This window comes from Mya arenaria, chromosome 10, assembly GCF_026914265.1.
Source record: "Mya arenaria isolate MELC-2E11 chromosome 10, ASM2691426v1".
Lineage (NCBI taxonomy): Eukaryota > Metazoa > Mollusca > Bivalvia > Myida > Myidae > Mya > Mya arenaria.
The window spans coordinates 38,453,412-38,473,417 of NC_069131.1; the positions used below are offsets into that span (position 1 = coordinate 38,453,412).

General features: G+C 38.1%; 1 protein-coding gene across 4 annotated transcripts in view; it reads left to right on the top strand.

The window, feature by feature from the left end:
- The first annotated feature begins 1,866 nt into the window (after positions 1-1,866).
- Positions 1,867-20,006, top strand: part of LOC128204252 (uncharacterized) — a 146,689-nt gene continuing 128,549 nt past the window's right edge. For all 4 annotated transcript variants that reach the window (XM_052905648.1, XM_052905646.1, XM_052905649.1 and 1 more), the window contains exon 1: positions 1,867-1,987. The gene's annotated coding sequence lies outside the window, so the exon portion shown is untranslated. The remainder of the gene's footprint in view (positions 1,988-20,006) is intronic.

Here is a 20,006-nt window from a genome sequence, read left to right on the forward strand (position 1 = left end):
TAGAGAAAACTAGGTTAGTGCCGTGGATGGAGTAAAGTTTATCTGGCAAGGCGGAGGAATTTATCGGGTGAGCCGATTAAAATTATAAAGTATCTTTAAAAATAAGGGGGACAACTGTTTTTTCACTGGTGACGTCAGCATAATAGGGATCCATGTTTAAATCGCCCCCCCCCCCAAATAGTTCTTAAAATTGTTCAATTATTTTTAATACGCGTTTAGTCAAAGTCATTGCCATTTAATATGAAAAAATCAATTCAAAACTTAAAGAAGCTTTTAAAAGTTCACAAACACGGATCCGTCACCAAACATTATCTGATAATGTAACAATTATTCCGCAAGTCACAGAGTACAGTACACATGTCACGGTTCAAGATCACGAGTGTTTACAAACAACGCCATATGTTAAATGGATTTAATTCATGTTGATAGTGTTGGATGTTCAGAACTGCACCGGCAAAGAGATCATTCATTTCTGTTGTGTGGTTTTGTCATACACCACATAAATGAAAAAAACTATCGACGAGTATCGTTGCTGCAGGTGGATTGTTTTGTCAGTTTCATTATTATGCAGATTGGTGGGAGTTTATGGGAGAGTGATTGTTGTGTTCGATTGCTGGCGGTCTATTGATAACATACTGAAACAGATATTTGTGCTTTTCCTCTAACATTGCAGAATATAGAAAAGAAGTTCGTTTTCGCGGTCACATGACCACCTGACTATAGATAAACATCACGTGGTCTACTATGCTAATAAACTAAAGTTTACACGGCACCTTGTTATTGCACCGATTTGTATGCAAGTGACAGGATAAAAGTGTATGGCTTGTGACACTAAGAAAAAATATGTCTGGCTTGTAAAACTAAAATAAATTTCCGACTTGTCAGACATGGAAGTTAAGGTCGGGCACTTGATACTTAGAAATTGATATCTGACTGGTGACACCTATAAACATATTTCTAGATTTTGGCACTTATAGATTTGAGTCTGGCTTGTAACAATAAGAAATTTAAACCCATAAATGTAATCAAAATGAAAACTTAGCATCATCTCTGTTTTGTGTTTGCATTCAGCAGTCACTGTGTGCAGACATGTACTTTGTATAAGGGTTTAAGTAATACAGTGACTGCACAATATATTCATATTGCATTGTACTGCATTGTACTGTCGATAAACTTACTGCGGCTTTCTCTTTTCTGTTTGAATAAAAATATCATTTGACACAGTGGTAACTTTACCCTCAACTTTAGTTAAGTATCTTCTTTAACAGCGATTGCATTTACATATCAGTCGATCGAGATTCTGATATACTGTCAAAACATAATAATATGAAACAAATTCTTAACATTCAGTGAGATAACTGGTATATACTACGTTATGTTTTTGAGTACTTGGATATAACATTTATTTCTTGTATTGATACTTGACTGCATCTGTGCAAGAAAAAATAAAGAATCAATTTCTGGTGAACATTGATCCACACCATTCACGCATTTTTCCAATTGTCCAAGACGAAACAATTCATTGTATTGTATGTATGAGAATGAAAAGTCATGAAAACCTTTGCACAATGAACAGTAACCGTGAAGAGATTCGAAAAATATAAATGATATTCGCTGCAAAAACGCACATTAGAATTTGTTTGCATGTAAAGGAATTTAATAAAATTGCAATATTTGCATTTATACGTGGAATTTCGAAAAATAAACCTATAGAAGGAAAATATTTCAACCAACGTGAATACATTTTATGACAATAATGTTTCAAATTTAAGGCGGTTCGGTTTGCATATCTTGTAAACCTTTTATTGAAGGTAAACTGTAACCGTACTCCTTAGATGGATAATTTTAAATTTAGAATCTCTTTTGTTCGGGTTGAAATAGTAGCTTGCGATTGCGCATGTAGGATATAAATCTCCGATTCTGTTTAATGAAAATCATTTTGAAGACGATCTTTTTAGCGATGGGATGCGATTCTATTGTTAGAAAGGTAAGTCAGTTACATTTTCAGCTTTAGTATTGATTGTTTATTGATCGAACATCTGGAAAAGGTTGTTTAAACATTCATAGTTAAAATCACAGAATGATTCTATTTTACATTTAACAGAAAAATGAGATTCATAGTGTTGAACACGTTATGGTTTTTAATGTCATAGTTTACCAATGTCGAGTGCTGATTGGATTAGCACGACGCTATTTAGCTATCTATTGTAAACTATGTTACAGTTATCGATATTCTTTCTTCAATTATTAAGGTGTACAATATTTTACTGTGTTTTCTGTATTTTCCGACGTTTGAATGTAATGAATTAGGCGAGAATTAATTTCCTCTGTATGATAATTCATTGGTCATTACAGGCTTGTTATGATAGTCACATGACCAGTGGTCAGTCAATCGATGTTGGTGTATATTGGTCATTGGTCATTACAAACTTGTTATAATAGTCACATGACCAGTGGTCAGTCAATCGATATTAGTGTATATTGGTCATTGGTCATTACAAACTTGTTATAATAGTCACCTGACCAGTGGTCAGTCAATCGATATTGGTGTATATTGGTCATTGGTCATTACAAAATTATTATGATAGTCACATGACCAGTGGTCAGTCAATCTATATTGGTGTATATTGGTCATTGGCCACTTCAAAATTGTTATGATAGTCACATGACCAGTGGTCAGTCAATCGATATTGGTGTATATTGGTCATTGGTCATTACAAAATTGTTATGATAGTCACATGACCAGTGGTCAGTCAATCGATGTTGGTGTATATTGGTCATTCAGCATTGGACACTCGTTATGAACACTATGGAAAATATTTTTGACAGACAAAATCAGATGTATTGATGTTTAAATAGTCTATGATACAAAATACATTAAGCATGATTGAGTATATTAATTTTGGATAAGAATGTATTTTTGAATTTTTGTGTTGCATGTGTTTGTAACAGCATGTCCATGCGCTATCTAACAAATTACTATCAAACATTAAAATATTCAATAGTTTCGTCTAGTATAGTCAATGACTTGGGAATGTTAGGAAAACTAGTTTTAACTACCTCACGTCTACACATTGCGATAGACTACTATTGAATTGTAATATTACTTATGAAACACATTGTACGTTTGAATATGATTTTATACATATACATACACACGTGAGTGTGTGTGTGTGTGTGTGCGTGCGTGCGTGCGTGCGTGCGTGCGTGCGTGCGTGCGTGCGTGCGTGTGTGTGTGTGTGCGATGCGTGCGTGCGTGCATTCGTAAGTGTGTGTGTGTGTGTGGTTATGTGCGTGAGTGCGTGCGTGTGTTTGTGTGTGTGCGTGTGTGTATATTTACACCACTATTTTGAGTGTGTGGCTGTGTGAATATTAACACTACGTTCAGTCCTCTTTTTATCTAAAATGATACTTTACCGTAAGAACAAGAAATAGTCATATTGACCCTGTGCTTGTACATGAAGTTTCATTGTTATATTAAAGCTGATAGTGTGATTGTAGTATTCATGGTAATATTGACCCTGAGCGTGTTATTGCAGTTTTCTTTGTTATATTGACCCCGAGCGTGTGATTGTAGTATTCATTGTTATATTGACCCTGGGCGTGTGATTGTAGTATTCATTGTTATATTGACCCTGAGCGTGTGATTGTAGTATTCATTGTTAAATTGACCCTTAGCGTGTGATTGTAGTATTTATTGTTATATTGACCCTGAGCGTGTGATTGTAGTATTCATTGTTATATTGACCCTGAGCGTGTGATTGTAGTATTCATTGTTAAATTGACCCTTAGCGTGTGATTGTAGTATTTATTGTTATATTGACCCTGAGCGTGTGATTGTAGTATTCATTGTTAAATTGACCCTGAGCGTGTGATTGTAGTATTCATTGTTATATTGACCCTGAGCCTGTGATTGTAGTATTCATTGTTAAATTGACCCTTAGCGTGTGATTGTAGTATTTATTGTTATATTGACCCTGAGCGTGTGATTGTAGTATTCATTGTTATATTGACACTGAGCGTGTTATGATAAATTCATTGTTAAATTGACCCTAAGCGTGTGATTGTAGTATTCATTGTTATATTGACCCTGAGAGTGTGATTGTAGTATTCATTGTTATATTGACCATGAGCGTGTGATTGTAGTATTCATTGTTATATTGACCATGAGCGTGTGATTGTAGTATTCATTGTTAAATTGACCATAAGCGTGTGATTGTAGTATTCATTGTTAAATTGACCATAAGCGTGTGATTGTAGTATTCATTGTTATATTGACCATGAGCGTGTGATTGTAGTATTCATTGTGATATATGTCATGGGCGTGTACCAGAAGATGTCATTGATATATTTGCCTCGGGCGTCTACCAGTAGTTTACATTGTAATATTGGCCGTTGGCGTGTACCAGTTGTTTTCATTGTTAAATTGACATTGGGTGTCTACTAGTAGTTTTCATTGTAATATTGGCCCTGAGTGTGTAACAGTAGTTTTCATTGTTATATTGACCCTGGGCGTGTACAAATTTTATTCATTGTTATATTGGACCTTGGCGTGTACCAGTTGTTTTCATTGTTAAATTGACCTTGGGCGTCTACTAGTAGTTTTCATTGTAATATTGGCACTGAGTGTGTAACAGAAGTTTTCATTGTTATATTGACCCTGGGCGTGTACAAATATTTTTCATTGTTATATTGAACCTTGGCGTGTCCCAGTACTTTTCATTGTAATATTGACCCTGGGCGTGTCCAAGTAGTTTTCATTGAAATATTGGACCTTGGCGTGTACCAGTAGTTTTCATTGTTATATTGGCCCTTTGCGTGTACCAAAAGTTTTCATCGTTGTATTTGCCTTCGGCGTCAACGAGTAGTTTTCATTGTTATATTGGCCCTTGGCCTGTACCAGTAGTTTTCATTGTTATATTGGCCATGGCGTATACCAGTAGTTTTCATTGTGATATTGGCCGTTTGCGCCTACCAGAAGTTTTCCTTGTTATATTGGCCGTTGACGTCTACCAGTACTTTTTATTGTTATATTGGCCGTTGGCGTCTACCAGTAGTTTTCATTGTTATATTTGCCCTTGGCGTCTACCAGTAGTTTTCATTGTAATATTGGCCCTTAGCGTCTACCAGTAGTTTTTGTCATTGTAGTAGGCCCTTTGCGTGTACCAGTAGATTTCATTGTAGTTTTTGCCCTTGGCGTCTACCATTAGTTTTTATTGAAATATCGGCCCTTGGCGTCTACCAGTAGTTTTCATTGTAGTATTTGCTATAGGCGTCTACCATAAGTTTTTATTGAAATATCGGCCCTTGGCGTCTACCAGTAGTTTCCATTGTAGTATTTTCCCTCGGCGACTCCGAGTAGTTTTCATTGTAATATTGGCACTTGGTGTGTACCAACAGTTTTCATTGCAACATTAGCCCTTGTCAAGTACCAGTAGTGTTCTTTGTTATATTGACCCTTAGCGTGTTCAAGTAGTGCTCATTGTTATTGTGGCCCTGAGCGTGTCCCAGTAGTGTTCATTGTTATATTGACCCTGAGCGTGTACCAGTAGTGTTCATTGTTATTTTGCCCTGAACGTGTCACAGTAGTGTTCATTGTTATATTGACCCTGAACGTGTCACAGTAGTGTTCATTGTTATATTGACCCTGAGCGTGTACAAGTAGTTTTCAATGTTGTATTGGCCCTGGGCGTGTCACAGTAGTGTTCATTGATATATTGCCCCTGAGTGTGTCACAGTAGTTTTCATTGTTATTTTGACCCTGAGCATGTCACAGTAGTGTTCATTGTTATTTTGAACCTGAGCGTGTCACAGTAGTGTTCATTGTTATTTTGACCCTGAGCGTGTCACAGTAGTTTTCATTGTTATTTTGACCCTGAGCGTGTCACAGTAGTGTTCATTGTTATATTGACCCTGAGCGTGTACAAGTAGTTTTCAATGTTGTATTGGCCCTGGGCGTGTCACAGTAGTGTTCATTGTTATATTGCCCCTGAGCGTGTCACAGTAGTGTTCATTGTTATTTTGACCCTGAGCGTGTCACTGTAGTTTTTATTGTTATTTTGACCCTGAGCGTGTCACAGTAGTGTTCATTGTTATATCGACCCTGAGCGTGTCACAGTAGTGTTCATTGTTATTTTGACCCTGAGCCTGTCACTGTAGTGTTCATTGTTATATTGACCCTGAGCGTGTCACAGTAGTGTTCATTATTATATCGACCCTGAGCGTGTCACAGTAGTATTCCGTGTTAATTTGCCCTGGGCGTGTCACAGTAGTGTTCATTGTTATATTGACCCTGAGCTTGTCACAGTAGTTTTCATTGTTATTTTGACCCTGAGCGTGTCACAGTAGTGTTCATTGTTATATTGACCCTGAGCGTGTCACAGTAGTGTTCATTGTTATATTGACCCTGAGCGTGTCACAGTAGTATTCCGTGTTAATTTGCCCTGGGCGTGTCACAGTAGTGTTCATTGTTATATTGACCCTGAGCGTGTCACAGTAGTTTTCATTGTTATTTTGACCCTGAGCGTGTCGCAGTAGTGTTCATTGTTATATTGACCCTGAGCGTGTCACAGTAGTGTTCATTGTTATATTGACCCTTAACGTGCACTAGTAGTTTCCATTGTTATATTGACCCTAAGTGTGTACAAGTAGTTTTCAATGTTGTATTGGCCCTGAGCGTGTACCAGTAGTTTTCAATGTTATATTGACCCTAAGTGTGTACAAGTAGTTTTTAATGTTGTATTGGCCCTGAGCGTGTACCAGTAGTTTTCATTGTTATATTGACCCTAAGTGTGTACAAGTAGTTTTAATGTTGTATTGGCCCTGAGCGTGTACTAGTAGTTTTCAATGTTATATTCACCCTAAGTGTGTACAAGTAGTTTTTAATGTTGTATTGGCCCTGAGCGTGTACTAGTAGTTTTCAATGTTATATTGGCCCTGGGCGTTTACCAGTAGTTTTCATTGTTATATTGACCCTGAGCGTGTACTTATAGTTCTATTGTTATATTGACCCTAAGTGTGTTCAAGTAGTTTTCAATGTTGTATTGGCCCTGAGCGTGTACCAGTAGTTTTCATTGTTATATTGACCCTAAGTGTGTACAAGTAGTTTTCAATGTTGTATTGGCCCTGAGCGTGTACCAGTAGTTTTCAATGTTATATTGACCCTAAGTGTGTACAAGTAGTTTTTAATGTTGTATTGGCCCTGAGCGTGTACCAGTAGTTTTCATTGTTATATTGACCCTAAGTGTGTACAAGTAGTTTTAATGTTGTATTGGCCCTGAGCGTGTACTAGTAGTTTTCAATGTTATATTCACCCTAAGTGTGTACAAGTAGTTTTTAATGTTGTATTGGCCCTGAGCGTGTACTAGTAGTTTTCAATGTTATTGTGACCCTAAGTGTGTACAAGTAGTTTTCAATGTTGAATTGGCCCTGGGCGTTTACCAGGAGTTTTCATTGTAATATTGCCCCTGAGTGTGTACAAGTAGTTTTCAATGTTGTATTGGCCCTGGGCGTGTACCAGTAGTTTTCATTGTTATATTGCCCCTGAGTGTGTACCAGTAGTTTCCGTTGTTATATTGACCCTAAGTGTGTACAAGTAGTTTTCAATGTTGTATTGGCCCTGAGCGTGTACCAGTAGTTTTCATTGGTATATTGCCCCTGAGTTTGTACAAGTAGTTTTCAATGTTGTATTGGCCCTGAGCGTGTAGTAGTAGTTTCCATTGTTATATTGGCCCTTGAGCGTGTACCAGTAGTTTTCATTGTTATATTGACCCTGGGCGTGTACCAGTAGTTTTCATTGTTACATTGACCCTGGGCGTGTACCAGTAGTTTCCATTGTTATATTGACCCTGGGCGTGTACCAGTAGTTTTCATTGGTATATTGCCCCTGAGTGTGTACCAGTAGTTTTCATTGTTATATTGCCCCTGAGTGTGTACCAGTAGTTTTCATTGTTATATTAACCCTGAGCGTGTACCAGTAGTTTTCATTGGTATATTGCCCCTGAGTGTGTACCAGTAGTTTTCATTGTTATATTAACCCTGAGGGTGTCCCAGTAGTTTTCATTGTTATATTGGCCCTTGGGCGTGTACCAGTAGTTTTCATTGTTATATTAACCCTGAGCGTGTACCAGTAGTTTTCATTGTTATATTGCCCCTGGGTGTGTACCAGTAGTTTTCATTGTTATATTGCCCCTGAGTGTGTACCAGTAGTTTCCATTGTTATATTGACCCTGGGCGTGTACCAGTAGTTTTCATTGTTATATTGACCCTGGGCGTGTACCAGTAGTTTTCATTGGTATATTGGCCCTAAGCGTGTCCCAGTAGTGTTCATTGTTATATTGACCCTGGGCGTGTCCCAGTAGTGTTCATTGCTATATTGTCCCTGGGCGTGAACCAGTAGTTTACATTGTTATATTATCCCTTGGCGTGTACCAGAAGTTTTCATTGTTATATTTGCCCTGGGCGTGTACTAGCAGTTTCCATTGCTATATTGACCCTGGGCGTGTACCAGTAGTTTCCATTGTTATATTGGCCCTGGGCGTGTACCAGTAGTGTTCATTGTTATATTGACCCTGGGCGTGTACCAGTAGTGTTCATTGTTATATTGATCCTGGGCGTGTACCAGTAGTATTCATTGTTATATTGACCCTGGGCGTGTACCAGTTGTTTCCATTGTTATATTGACCCTGAGCGTGTACCAGTAGTGTTCATCGTTATATTGACCCTGAGCGTGTACCAGTAGTTTACATTGTTATATTGCCCCTGAGCGTGAACCAGTAGTTTACATTGTTATATTGCCCCTGAGCGTGTACCAGTAGTTTTCATTGTTATATTGACCCTGAGCGTGTACCAGTAGTTTTCATTGTTATATTGACCCTGAGCGTGTACCAGTAGTTTCCATTGTTATATTGGACCTGAGCGTGTCCCAGTAGTGTTCATTGTTATATTGACCCTGGGCGTGTCCCAGTAGTGTTCATTGTTATATTGACCCTGGGCGTGTCCCAGTAGTGTTCATTGTTATATTGACCCTGGGCGTGTCCCAGTAGTGTTCATTGTTATATTGACCCTGGGCGTGTACCAGTAGTATTAATTGTTATATTGACCCTGGGCGTGTACCAGTAGTTTTCATTGTTATATTGACCCTGGGCGTGTACCATTAGTATTCATTGTTATATTGGCCCTTGGCGTGTACCAGATGATTTCATTGGTATTTTGCCCCTGAGGGTGTACAAGTAGTTTTCAATGTTGGATTGGTCCTGAGCGTGTAGTAGTAGTTTTCATTGTTATCTTGATCCTGGGCGTGTACCAGTAGTATTCATTGTTATATTGACCCTGGGCGTGTACCAGTAGTTTCCATTGTTATATTGACCCTGGGCGTGTACCAGTAGTATTCATTGTTATATTGGCCCTTGGCGTGTACCAGAAGTTTTCATTGTTATATTTGCCCTGGGCGTGTACTAGCAGTTTTCATTGCTATATTGACCCTGGGCGTGTACCAGTAGTTTCCATTGTTATATTGGCCATGGGCGTGTACCAGTAGTGTTCATTGTTATATTGACCCTGGGCGTGTACCAGTAGTGTTCATTGTTATATTGACCCTGGGCGTGTACCAGTAGTGTTCATTGTTATATTAACCCTTGGCATGTACCAGTAGTGTTCATTGTTATATTGGCCCTTGGCGTGTACCAGTAGTTTTCATTGTTATATTGACCCTGAGCGTGTCCCAGTAGTGTTCATTGTTATATTGACCCTGAGCGTGTCCCAGTAGTTTTCATTGTTATATTGACCCTGGGCGTGTACCAGTAGTTTTCATTGTTATATTGGTCCTAAGCGTGTCCCAGTAGTGTTCGTTGTTATATTGACCCTGGGCGTGTCCCAGTAGTGTTCATTGCTATATTGTCCCTGGGCGTGAACCATTGGTTTACATTGTTATATTGACCCTGAGCGTGTACCAGTAGTTTTCATTGTTATATTGACCCTGAGCGTGAACCAGTAGTTTACATTGTTATATTGACCCTGAGCGTCAACCAGTAGTGTTCATTGTTATATTGACCCTGAGCGTGAACCAGTAGTTTACATTGTTATATTGACCCTGAGCGTGTACCAGTAGTTTTCAATGTTGTATTGGCCTTGAGCGTGTACCAGTAGTTTTCAATGTTGTATTGGCCTTGAGCGTGTAGTAGTAGTTTCCATTGTTATATTGCCCCTGAGCGTGTACCAGTAGTTTTCATTGTTATATTGACCCTGAACGTGAACCAGTAGTTTACATTGTTATATTGACCCTGAGTGTGTCCCAGTAGTTTTCATTGTTATATTAACCCTGAGCGTGAACCAGTAGTTTTCATTGTTATATTGACCCTGAACGTGTCCCAGTAGTGTTCATTGTTATATTGACCCTGGGCGTGTCCCAGTAGTGTTCATTGTTATATTGACCCTGGGCGTGTACCAGTAGTTTCCATTGTTATATTGACCCTGAGCGTGAACCAGTAGTTTTCATTGTTATATTGACCCTGAGCGTGAACCAGTAGTTTACATTGTTATATTGACACTGAGCGTGAACCAGTAGTTTACATTGTTATATTGACCCTGAGCGTGAACCAGTAGTTTACATTGTTATATTGACCCTGAGCGTGTCCCAGTAGTGTTCATTGCTTTATTGTCCCTGGGCGTGAACCAGTAGTTTACATTGTTATATTGACCCTGGGCGTGTACCAGTAGTTTTCATTGTTATATTGACCCTGAGCGTGAACCAGTAGTTTTCAATGTTATATTGACCCTGAGCGTGTACCAGTAGTTTACATTGTTATTTTGCCCCTGAGCGTGTACCAGTAGTTTTCATTGTTATATTGACCCTGAGCGTGAACCAGTAGTTTACATTGTTATATTGACCCTGAGCGTGTCCCAGTAGTTTTCATTGTTATATTGACCCTGAGCGTGTCCCAGTAGTTTTCATTGTTATATTGACCCTGAGCGTGTACCAGTAGTTTCCATTGTTATATTGACCCTGAGCGTGTACCAGTAGTTTCCATTGTTATATTGGCCCTGAGCGTGTCCCAGTAGTGTTCATTGTTATATTGACCCAGAGCGTGTCCCAGTAGTGTTCATTGTTATATTGACCCAGAGCGTGTCCCAGTAGTGTTCATTGTTATATTGACCCTGGGCGTGTCCCAGTAGTGTTCATTGCTATATTGACCCTGAGCGTGAACCAGTAGTTTTCAATGTTATATTGACCCTGAGTGTGTACCAGTAGTTTTCATTGTTATATTGACCCTGAGCGTGTACCAGTAGTTTCCATTGTTGTATTGGCCCTGAGCGAGTACCAGTAGTTTTCATTGTTATATTGGCCCTTGGCGTGTACCAGTAGTTTTCATTGTTATATTGACCCTGAGCGTGTACCAGTAGTTTCCATTGTTATATTGGCCCTTGGCGTGTACCAGTAGTTTTCATTGTTATATTGACCCTGAGCGTGTACCAGTAGTTTCCATTGTTATATTGGCCCTGAGCGTGTCCCAGTAGTGTTCATTGTTATATTGACCCAGAGCGTGTCCCAGTAGTGTTCATTTTAATATTGACCCTGGGCGTGTCCCAGTAGTGTTCATTGCTATATTGTCCCTGGGCGTGAACCATTAGTTTCCATTGTTATATTGGCCCTAAGCGTGTACCAGTAGTTTTCATCGTTATATTGACCCTGAGCGTGTATCAGTAGTTTTTAATTTTATATTGGCCATTTGCGTGTAATAAAATTGTTCGTCGCTGAAAGATAAATAATTATCTGTATAGGTTACTATAAATTGAACGTTTCTTTAATTACTTGATTTTCGCCTTCGTTAAGTATTAACATTAGGTGTAACAATATCATAAACAATTGTACTTTTAAAATTTGTTGTCATACTATGACTTCAACTTTTCATACCTTTGTGCAACGGTCGATTATATATAAACAAGATGATTTTTTATTTTATTTTTAATTTTTCCTTTTTAATGTGTTGGAATAAGAAGATGATAACAATAAGCACTATTTTCGTTTAATTTCTTTGTGAATAAAGGCGGATAAAAATGGTTATGCTGATACTGCTAATACTGAATAATGTTTACAGAGAAGTGATACATATCATTGTTACACAAACTTATTATGCGTGCATAAATAATCTTTCTTTCTCGATTACATGGTCTTCTTTTGTTATTATCTTTTTTGCACATTTCTGCTTCAGTCTATTCTATTTAGCCCATTTTATTGCATTACGTGATGAGATGAGAATATTATGTATGTATATATTTATTGCATTGTAAAGCGGGACTTCAGATTTATGATCTAAAATAATAAAAGATGACTTGCTGGCTGTAGACGAAGATACACAATAAACAGGATGTCTGCACCATATCCTTATCTGATTACGAGAAAAAGGGTAAAATGATATTTATGTTTTCTTTCAATGAACGAGAAGAGTGCAACCCAATACAGAAAAGAGTATTTGAGACATGGCTATTGATTGAGTCTGTCTGTCCTCACAAACTTGTGTTGCACGTCTTCACAATCTAGTCCTTCACGTCTTTATACTATTGTTTTGCACGTCCCCAAATCTTGTGTCGCACTTATCTCCAACCAAAACATAGCCAGGGTCATGGAACTTTACAGTAGTTTTGAGCAGCATGTAAAGATGTGCAGCTATGTGGCTACACCCAATAAATGCAGAATACTGGCCCTTATTATGCATCAGTCAAATGTAACCACGCCCCCAACCAGGTCCGGGATATAGCGGGGACTTTGACCGTCCCTCCAGCCAAGCCCGAGTAAAATCATCGCCCTTCGGGGACGAACTCTTGCTAAAATCCCCGCCAACTGCCCCCGCACTCCAGGGACCCTAGGTAAGGCCCATCCCCCGCTATTTTGGGCGCGATGACAAAACCACCGCATTCACCCGGCACTGCGGGGCCACCTTGAAGGTACAAACACGGCCCATTTCCCCGGCTATCCCCGGTATGTCCCCGGACCTGGAAAGTGTTGAACAGTTTTCCTTGACACAGAATATCATGTTCAGTTGTTACCCAAGTTTCAAGTTTCCAAGTTTATTAAAACCTGACAGAAGGGTCCTATAAATAAATCAAGGTTGAACACCCCGTCCTTTAATGATGTCAAACATTCGGTGGTATTTTGTCATTGCTCCTGTCAGGACCCTAAAACTTATTTACGTCTTTCTATGACCAATGTCCAATGATATTATGTTAATCACTACGGACGTCAATGAAACAAAAAAGACAAAAGAGTTCCATCATAAACCTTTCAAAAATATTTCTTTTCTCTAGTTACGGGGTTGTGAAAGAAAACGCATCTTCCAATGATCGTCGTGAAAGATTGATGCATTCAAACCCCCTCGCTTCTGATATTTTACGGAAACTCGATAAAACTTGTACTGCCATTGTTATAGCATTTTGATGACATTTCCATTTTTTGTTCGGTCGACACCTGCACGATACATGATAATTATCACCACGAAAAGCGTTATTATGCACAATTAAAACGACTTATGACCGTTTTCGTGGAATTATATTTTTAGAAAATTCGGTTACTTTGCTAACAGTCAACAGGACGTGTTCATGACACACTATTATAGTTAAATTCGATATGGTACCAGCCACATGCATAATTTAACCATATATTAACACAATGCCGTTCGGTAAAGTGATACATGTACTTAAAAGCAAAAAACGGCCTTTTCAAAGAATAGATATTCAAATTCACGGTAGGCTCGCAAAAAGTTCTCATGCAGATCTTTTGGTTTATAATATGATATATGATATTTCCAAATACCTTTCCCAAAAAAGCACAATAATTTATAACTTGAGACGTATTATCTACACATATTGCTTTTAGTAAAAAAATTGCAAAGTTTCTAATTTCAGTCCGAATTGGTTAAACTGTTCTTTGAAAAAGAATTGTCCAATCATTACATAGAAGACATACGACATCCTCTGTAAAATTTGTCTAATACTGCATTTTTATTAAACTAGAACAGTCTTATAACGTCGAAAGATGATAAGTGAATGTTAACAACAATTTATCTTAAATGGTTTTTTTAAATCGCCGACATCTCATAGCATCAATAGTTTTAAAGCTGCACTTTCACAGATTTACCGTTTATCCAACATTTTAGTGGGTTTCCCGGGTACTCCTGTTTACCCCACAGCTCAAAACTACACTCTCGCGTAACATCGTGCCAACGAGAGTGATTAATATAATGTTGTAATAACTTGTTTCACAATCGTTGTAAAATAAATCAGTTTAAACTAACATTCAATCAAATGTACCTTAATTCTTCATTATTTTTTATCAAAGAGGGAGAAGGTTATTTCGGACTCAAGTTTTGAACATTGAATCAAATGCACCCTAAATTATTCTGTACAAGAATAATCTAATTTTCAGCAAGCAAGTAGCTAATATCTGACTCAAGTTTTTAAAAATAAATTCAATGACATTTGAATTCTTCTCTAAAAACATGTTTTGATTTTTATAAGCGGGAGTAGCCACTTTCTGCCTCATAATTTGAGCATTGAATTCAATGTACTTTAAATTCTTATGCAAAGAAACTTTTGAAGCTTCAGAAAGCAGGTAGCTCATATCAGACTTAAGCTTTAAACATTGAATTTAATTATTTCTAAATTCTTTTCTTAAAAAATGTTTTGAATTCTTGAAGCTGCACTCTCACAGATTAACCATTTTTACAACTTTTTTTATTTTTTTGTCTTGGAAAGAGCAAATATTTGCGTAAATATCTGCAAACCAATGATGAATGGTAAATCTATGAGAGTGTAGCTTTAAAGATTGTTTTTAATGCTTCAGATTGGAAGTGATTCGTGTCTAAAAATATGCTATGTCAACATGCACGTTGGCTCACTGGAAGCGCATATTTGTATATTCAGCATGAATATAGCCCTCCTAAGGATCACTTGCTGTGTGTTTCTGGTTTAGGAAACATTTCTGATGTTGATTTATATTTGTTTTGTATTTTATTGTGTGTGTTGCCAAATACGATAGATTGGAAAATATATTTTATTTAATAAAACATTTTTAAAAGTTCCAAACATGCATTTTGCACGTACAATGTATGTGAAAGTTCACTATCAGAATGTTTTCTTTTCTTCAAAATCCGTTTGCTAGGGAACGACCTTCAGTTCCTTAACAATTGATGGTTGTATATTAGAGTTCAAAGGGACGAGCTCTAGCTCTTATGCATGAGAAAGCGAAAGAAAAAATATCGTGTCAAAATTGAACACATGGTTTTTGCAATGATAATGTTCCACTAATATTTATAATCATTTTTATTGTGACAGAAAATGTTATGTGTGCCAGAAGAATAAGTGGCGCTATTGGAAATTGAACTACTAGCTATTAGCCTTTGATTTACAAAATTATGTTTAAATGAATATGTACCAGAAACTGTATGGCGTTTGCTCATAAAAGTTATTTAACTAACTCAAATTTAACAACGTTTAAAATAATCCAAGTTGTGCTGAAAAGCTTTTTCTTAAATTAAAATGCACTGATTTGCAAAACAAATTTATAGCGCCTACTTTAACAAAAGAAAAATGTTTATTCAAAATTATCAGCATTTAATATGTCTAACTTGTCAATTATTATCCGGATGTCTTTGTTTTAAAATTATGTTTTACGAATAACGTAAATGCATTATATTTTGTACCAAAACAAAGTCATCCGTTACTGCTTTCATGGAAAGAAATTAAAAACAAATCAGTTACCTTGCCACGCAAAGATGTCAGTTATTGTGTGAAAGTCGGTAAGCAGGATGCGTGTAAGACATCATGTGGTTTCAAGTTCTATACGATACCCAACACCTGAATAATTCCCCCAAATGACTAGCTCACAACGTTTCACTTACAGCTTCTTTACATAATATATTATATTATCACACAATACTGAGTTTTAAAAGGACTGTTTTGTTTACATGCTATACATCAACTTCTTTGCTTAATTTATTTCATAGACCAACATCATAGATATCAAAAGTAATACCTTATTGGATGCCACTAGATGTGGACGAAATCGCAGTAAACATTGAACCACTATCACCCTTACACGTGTTTGTAAGGAGAAAGACTACTTTGTAAAATACTAGAGAAAATAACAGTATTGGATCGTCTTTATTTAATATTAAGCGTGACAGTATATTCCAATTAGCACAATTAAATAATATTGATCGTGTAAATAAATCACAAAAATAATATATGTCTTTATTGAAACCAATAGTAAATGCATTCTCTGAAAGTATGATGAATGAAATTTATTCACTTCTAGAAAAAAACAACACCTTGTCTAATGTACTTTATGTGTAAGGTTTTCCCTATAATCAATTTATCTATTTGTAAACATGCAACCATGAATAGTAATGGGGTTGGCGGGATAGTTAACAACTGCACACATACATAGCAAACATACAATCATGGATAGTAATGGGGTTGAGTGGGATAGTTAACAACTGCACACATACATAGCAAACATACAATCATGGATAGTAATGGGGCGGGTGGGATAGTTAACAACTGCACACATGCATAGCAAACATACAATCATGGATAGTAATGGGGCGAGTGGGATAGTTAACAACTGCACACATGCATAGCAAGCATGCGACAATGGATAGTAAAGGGACGGGCGGAATAGTTAACAACTGCACACATACATAGCAAACATACAATCATGGATAGTAATGGGGTGGGTGGGATAGTTAACAACTGCACACATGCATAGCAAACATACAATCATGGATAGTAATGGGGCGGGTGGGATAGTTAACAACTGCACACATACATAGCAAACATACAATCATGGATAATAACGGGGCGAGTGGGATACTTAATAGCTGCACACATGCATAGCAAACATACAATCATGGATAGAAATGGGATGGATGGGACAGTTAACAACTGCATACATGCATAGCAAACATACAATCATGGATAGTAATGGGTTGAGTGGGATAGTTAACAAATGCACACATGCATAGCAAGCATGCGACAATGGATAGTAAAGGGACGGGCGGAATAGTTAACAACTGCACACATACATAGCAAACATACAATCATGGATAGTAATGAGGCAGGTGGGATAGTTAACAACTGCACACATGCATAGCAAACATACAAACATGGATAGTAATGGGGTGGGTGGGATAGTTAACAACTGCACACATACATAGCAAACATACAATCATGGATAATAACGGGGCGAGTGGGATACTTAATAGCTGCACACATGCATAGCAAACATACAATCATGGATAGAAATGGGATGGATGGGACAGTTAACAACTGCATACATGCATAGCAAACATACAATCATGGACAGAAATGGGGTGGGTGGGATAGTTAACAACTGCACACATTCATAGCAAACATACAATCATGGATAGTAATGGGTGGGTGGGATAGTTAACAACTGCACACATACATAGCAAATATACAATCATGGATAGTAATGGGGCGGGTGGGATAGTTAACAACTGCACACATACATAGCAAGTATACAATCAGGTATAGTAATGGAGTAAGCGGAATGGGGTGGGTGAGATAGTTAACAACTGCACACATACATAGCAAACATACAATCATGGATAGTAATGGGGCGGGTGGGATAGTTAACAACTGCACACATGCATAGCAAACATACAATCATGGATAGTAATGGGGCGGGTGGGATAGTTAACAACTGCACACATGCATAGCAAACATACAATCATGGATAGTAATGGGGTGGGTGGGATAGTTAACAACTGCACACATGCATAGCAAACATACAATCATGGATAGTAATGGGGTGGGTGGGACAGTTAACAACTGCACACATGCATAGCAAAGATACAATCATGGATAGTAATGGGGTGGGTGGGACAGTTAACAACTGCACACATGCATAGCAAACATACAATCATGGATAGTAATGGGGCGGGTGGGAAAGTTAACAACTGCACACATACATAGCAAGTATACAATCAGGTATAGTTATGGAGTAAGCGGAATGGGGTGGGTGGGACAGTTAACAACTGCACACATGCATAGCAAACATACAATCATGGATAGTAATGGGGCGGGTGGGATAGTTAACAACTGCACACTTACATAGCAAACATACAATCATGGATAGTAATGGGGCGGGTGGGATAGTTAACAACTGCACACATGCATAGCAAACATACAATCATGGATAGTAATGGGGCGGGTGGGATAGTTAACAACTGCACACATGCATAGCAAACATACAATCATGGATAGTAATGGGGTGGGTGGGATAGTTAACAACTGCACACATTCATAGCAATATTCAATCATGGATAGTAATGGGGTGGATGGGATAGTTAACAACTGCACACATGCATAGCAAACATACAATCATGGATATAAATGGGGTGGGTGGGACAGTTAACAACTGCACACATGCATAGCAAACATACAATCATGGATAGTAATGGGGCGGGTGGGATAGTTAACAACTGCACACATACATAGCAAACATACAATCATGGATAGTAATGGGGCGGGTGGGATAGTTAACAACTGCACACATGCATAGCAAGTATACAATCATGTATAGTAATGGAGTAGGCGGAATGGGGTAGGTGAGATTGTTAACAACTGCACACATACATAGCAATCATACAATCATGGATAGTAATGGGGTGGGTGGGTAAGTTAACATCTGCATACATACATAGCAAATATACAATCATGGATAGTAATGGGGCGGGTGGGAAAGTTAACAACTGCACACATGCATAGCAAGTATACAATCATGTATAGTAATGGAGTAGGCGGAATGGGGTAGGTGGGATTGTTAACAACTGCACACATACATAGCAAACATACAATCATGGATAGTAATGGGGTGGGTGGGATAGTTAACAACTGCACACATACATAGCAAATATACAATCATGGATAGTAATGGGGTGGGTGGGACAGTTAACAACTGCATACATGCATAGCAAACATACAATCATGGATAGTAATGGGGTGGGTGGGACAGTTAACAACTGCATACTTGCATAGCAAATATACAATCATGGATAGTAATGGGGCGGGTGGGAAAGTTAACAACTGCACACATGCATAGCAAGTATACAATCAGGTATAGTAATGGAGTAAGCGGAATGGGGTGGGCGAGATAGTTAACAACTGCACACATACATAGCAAACATACAATCATGGATAGTAATGGGTTGGGTGGGAAAGTTAACAACTGCACACATACATAGCAAACATACAATTATGGATAATAATGGGGCGAGTGGGATACTTAATAGCTGCATACATGCCTAGCAAACATACACTCATGGATAGAAATGGGTCGGGTGGGACAGTTAACAACTGCACACATGCATAGCAAACATACAATCATGGATAGTAATGGGGCGGGTGGGATAGTTAACAACTGCACACATACATAGCAAATATACAATCATGGATAGTAATGGGGCGGGTGGGATAGTTAACAACTGCACACATGCATAGCAAGTATACAATCATGTATAGTAATGGAGTAGGCGGAATGGGGTAGGTGAGATTGTTAACAACTGCACACATACATAGCAAACATACAATCATGGATAGTAATGGGGTGGGTGGGAAAGTTAACAACTGCACACATGCATAGCAAATATACAATCATGTATAGTAATGGAGTAGGCGGAATGGGGTGGGTGGGATAGTGAACAACTGAACACATACAGAGCAAATATACAATCATGGATAGAAATGGGGCTGGTGGGAAAGTTAACATCTGAACAAATGCATAGCAAACATACAATCATGAATTGTAATGGGGCGGGTGGGATAGTTAACAACTGCGCACATCTATAGCAAATATACAATCATGGATAGTAATGGGGCGGGTGAGACACTTAACAATTGCACACATGCATAGCAAACATACAATCATAGATAGTAATGGGGGCGGGTGGGATAGTTAACATCTGCACACATGCATAGCAAATATACAA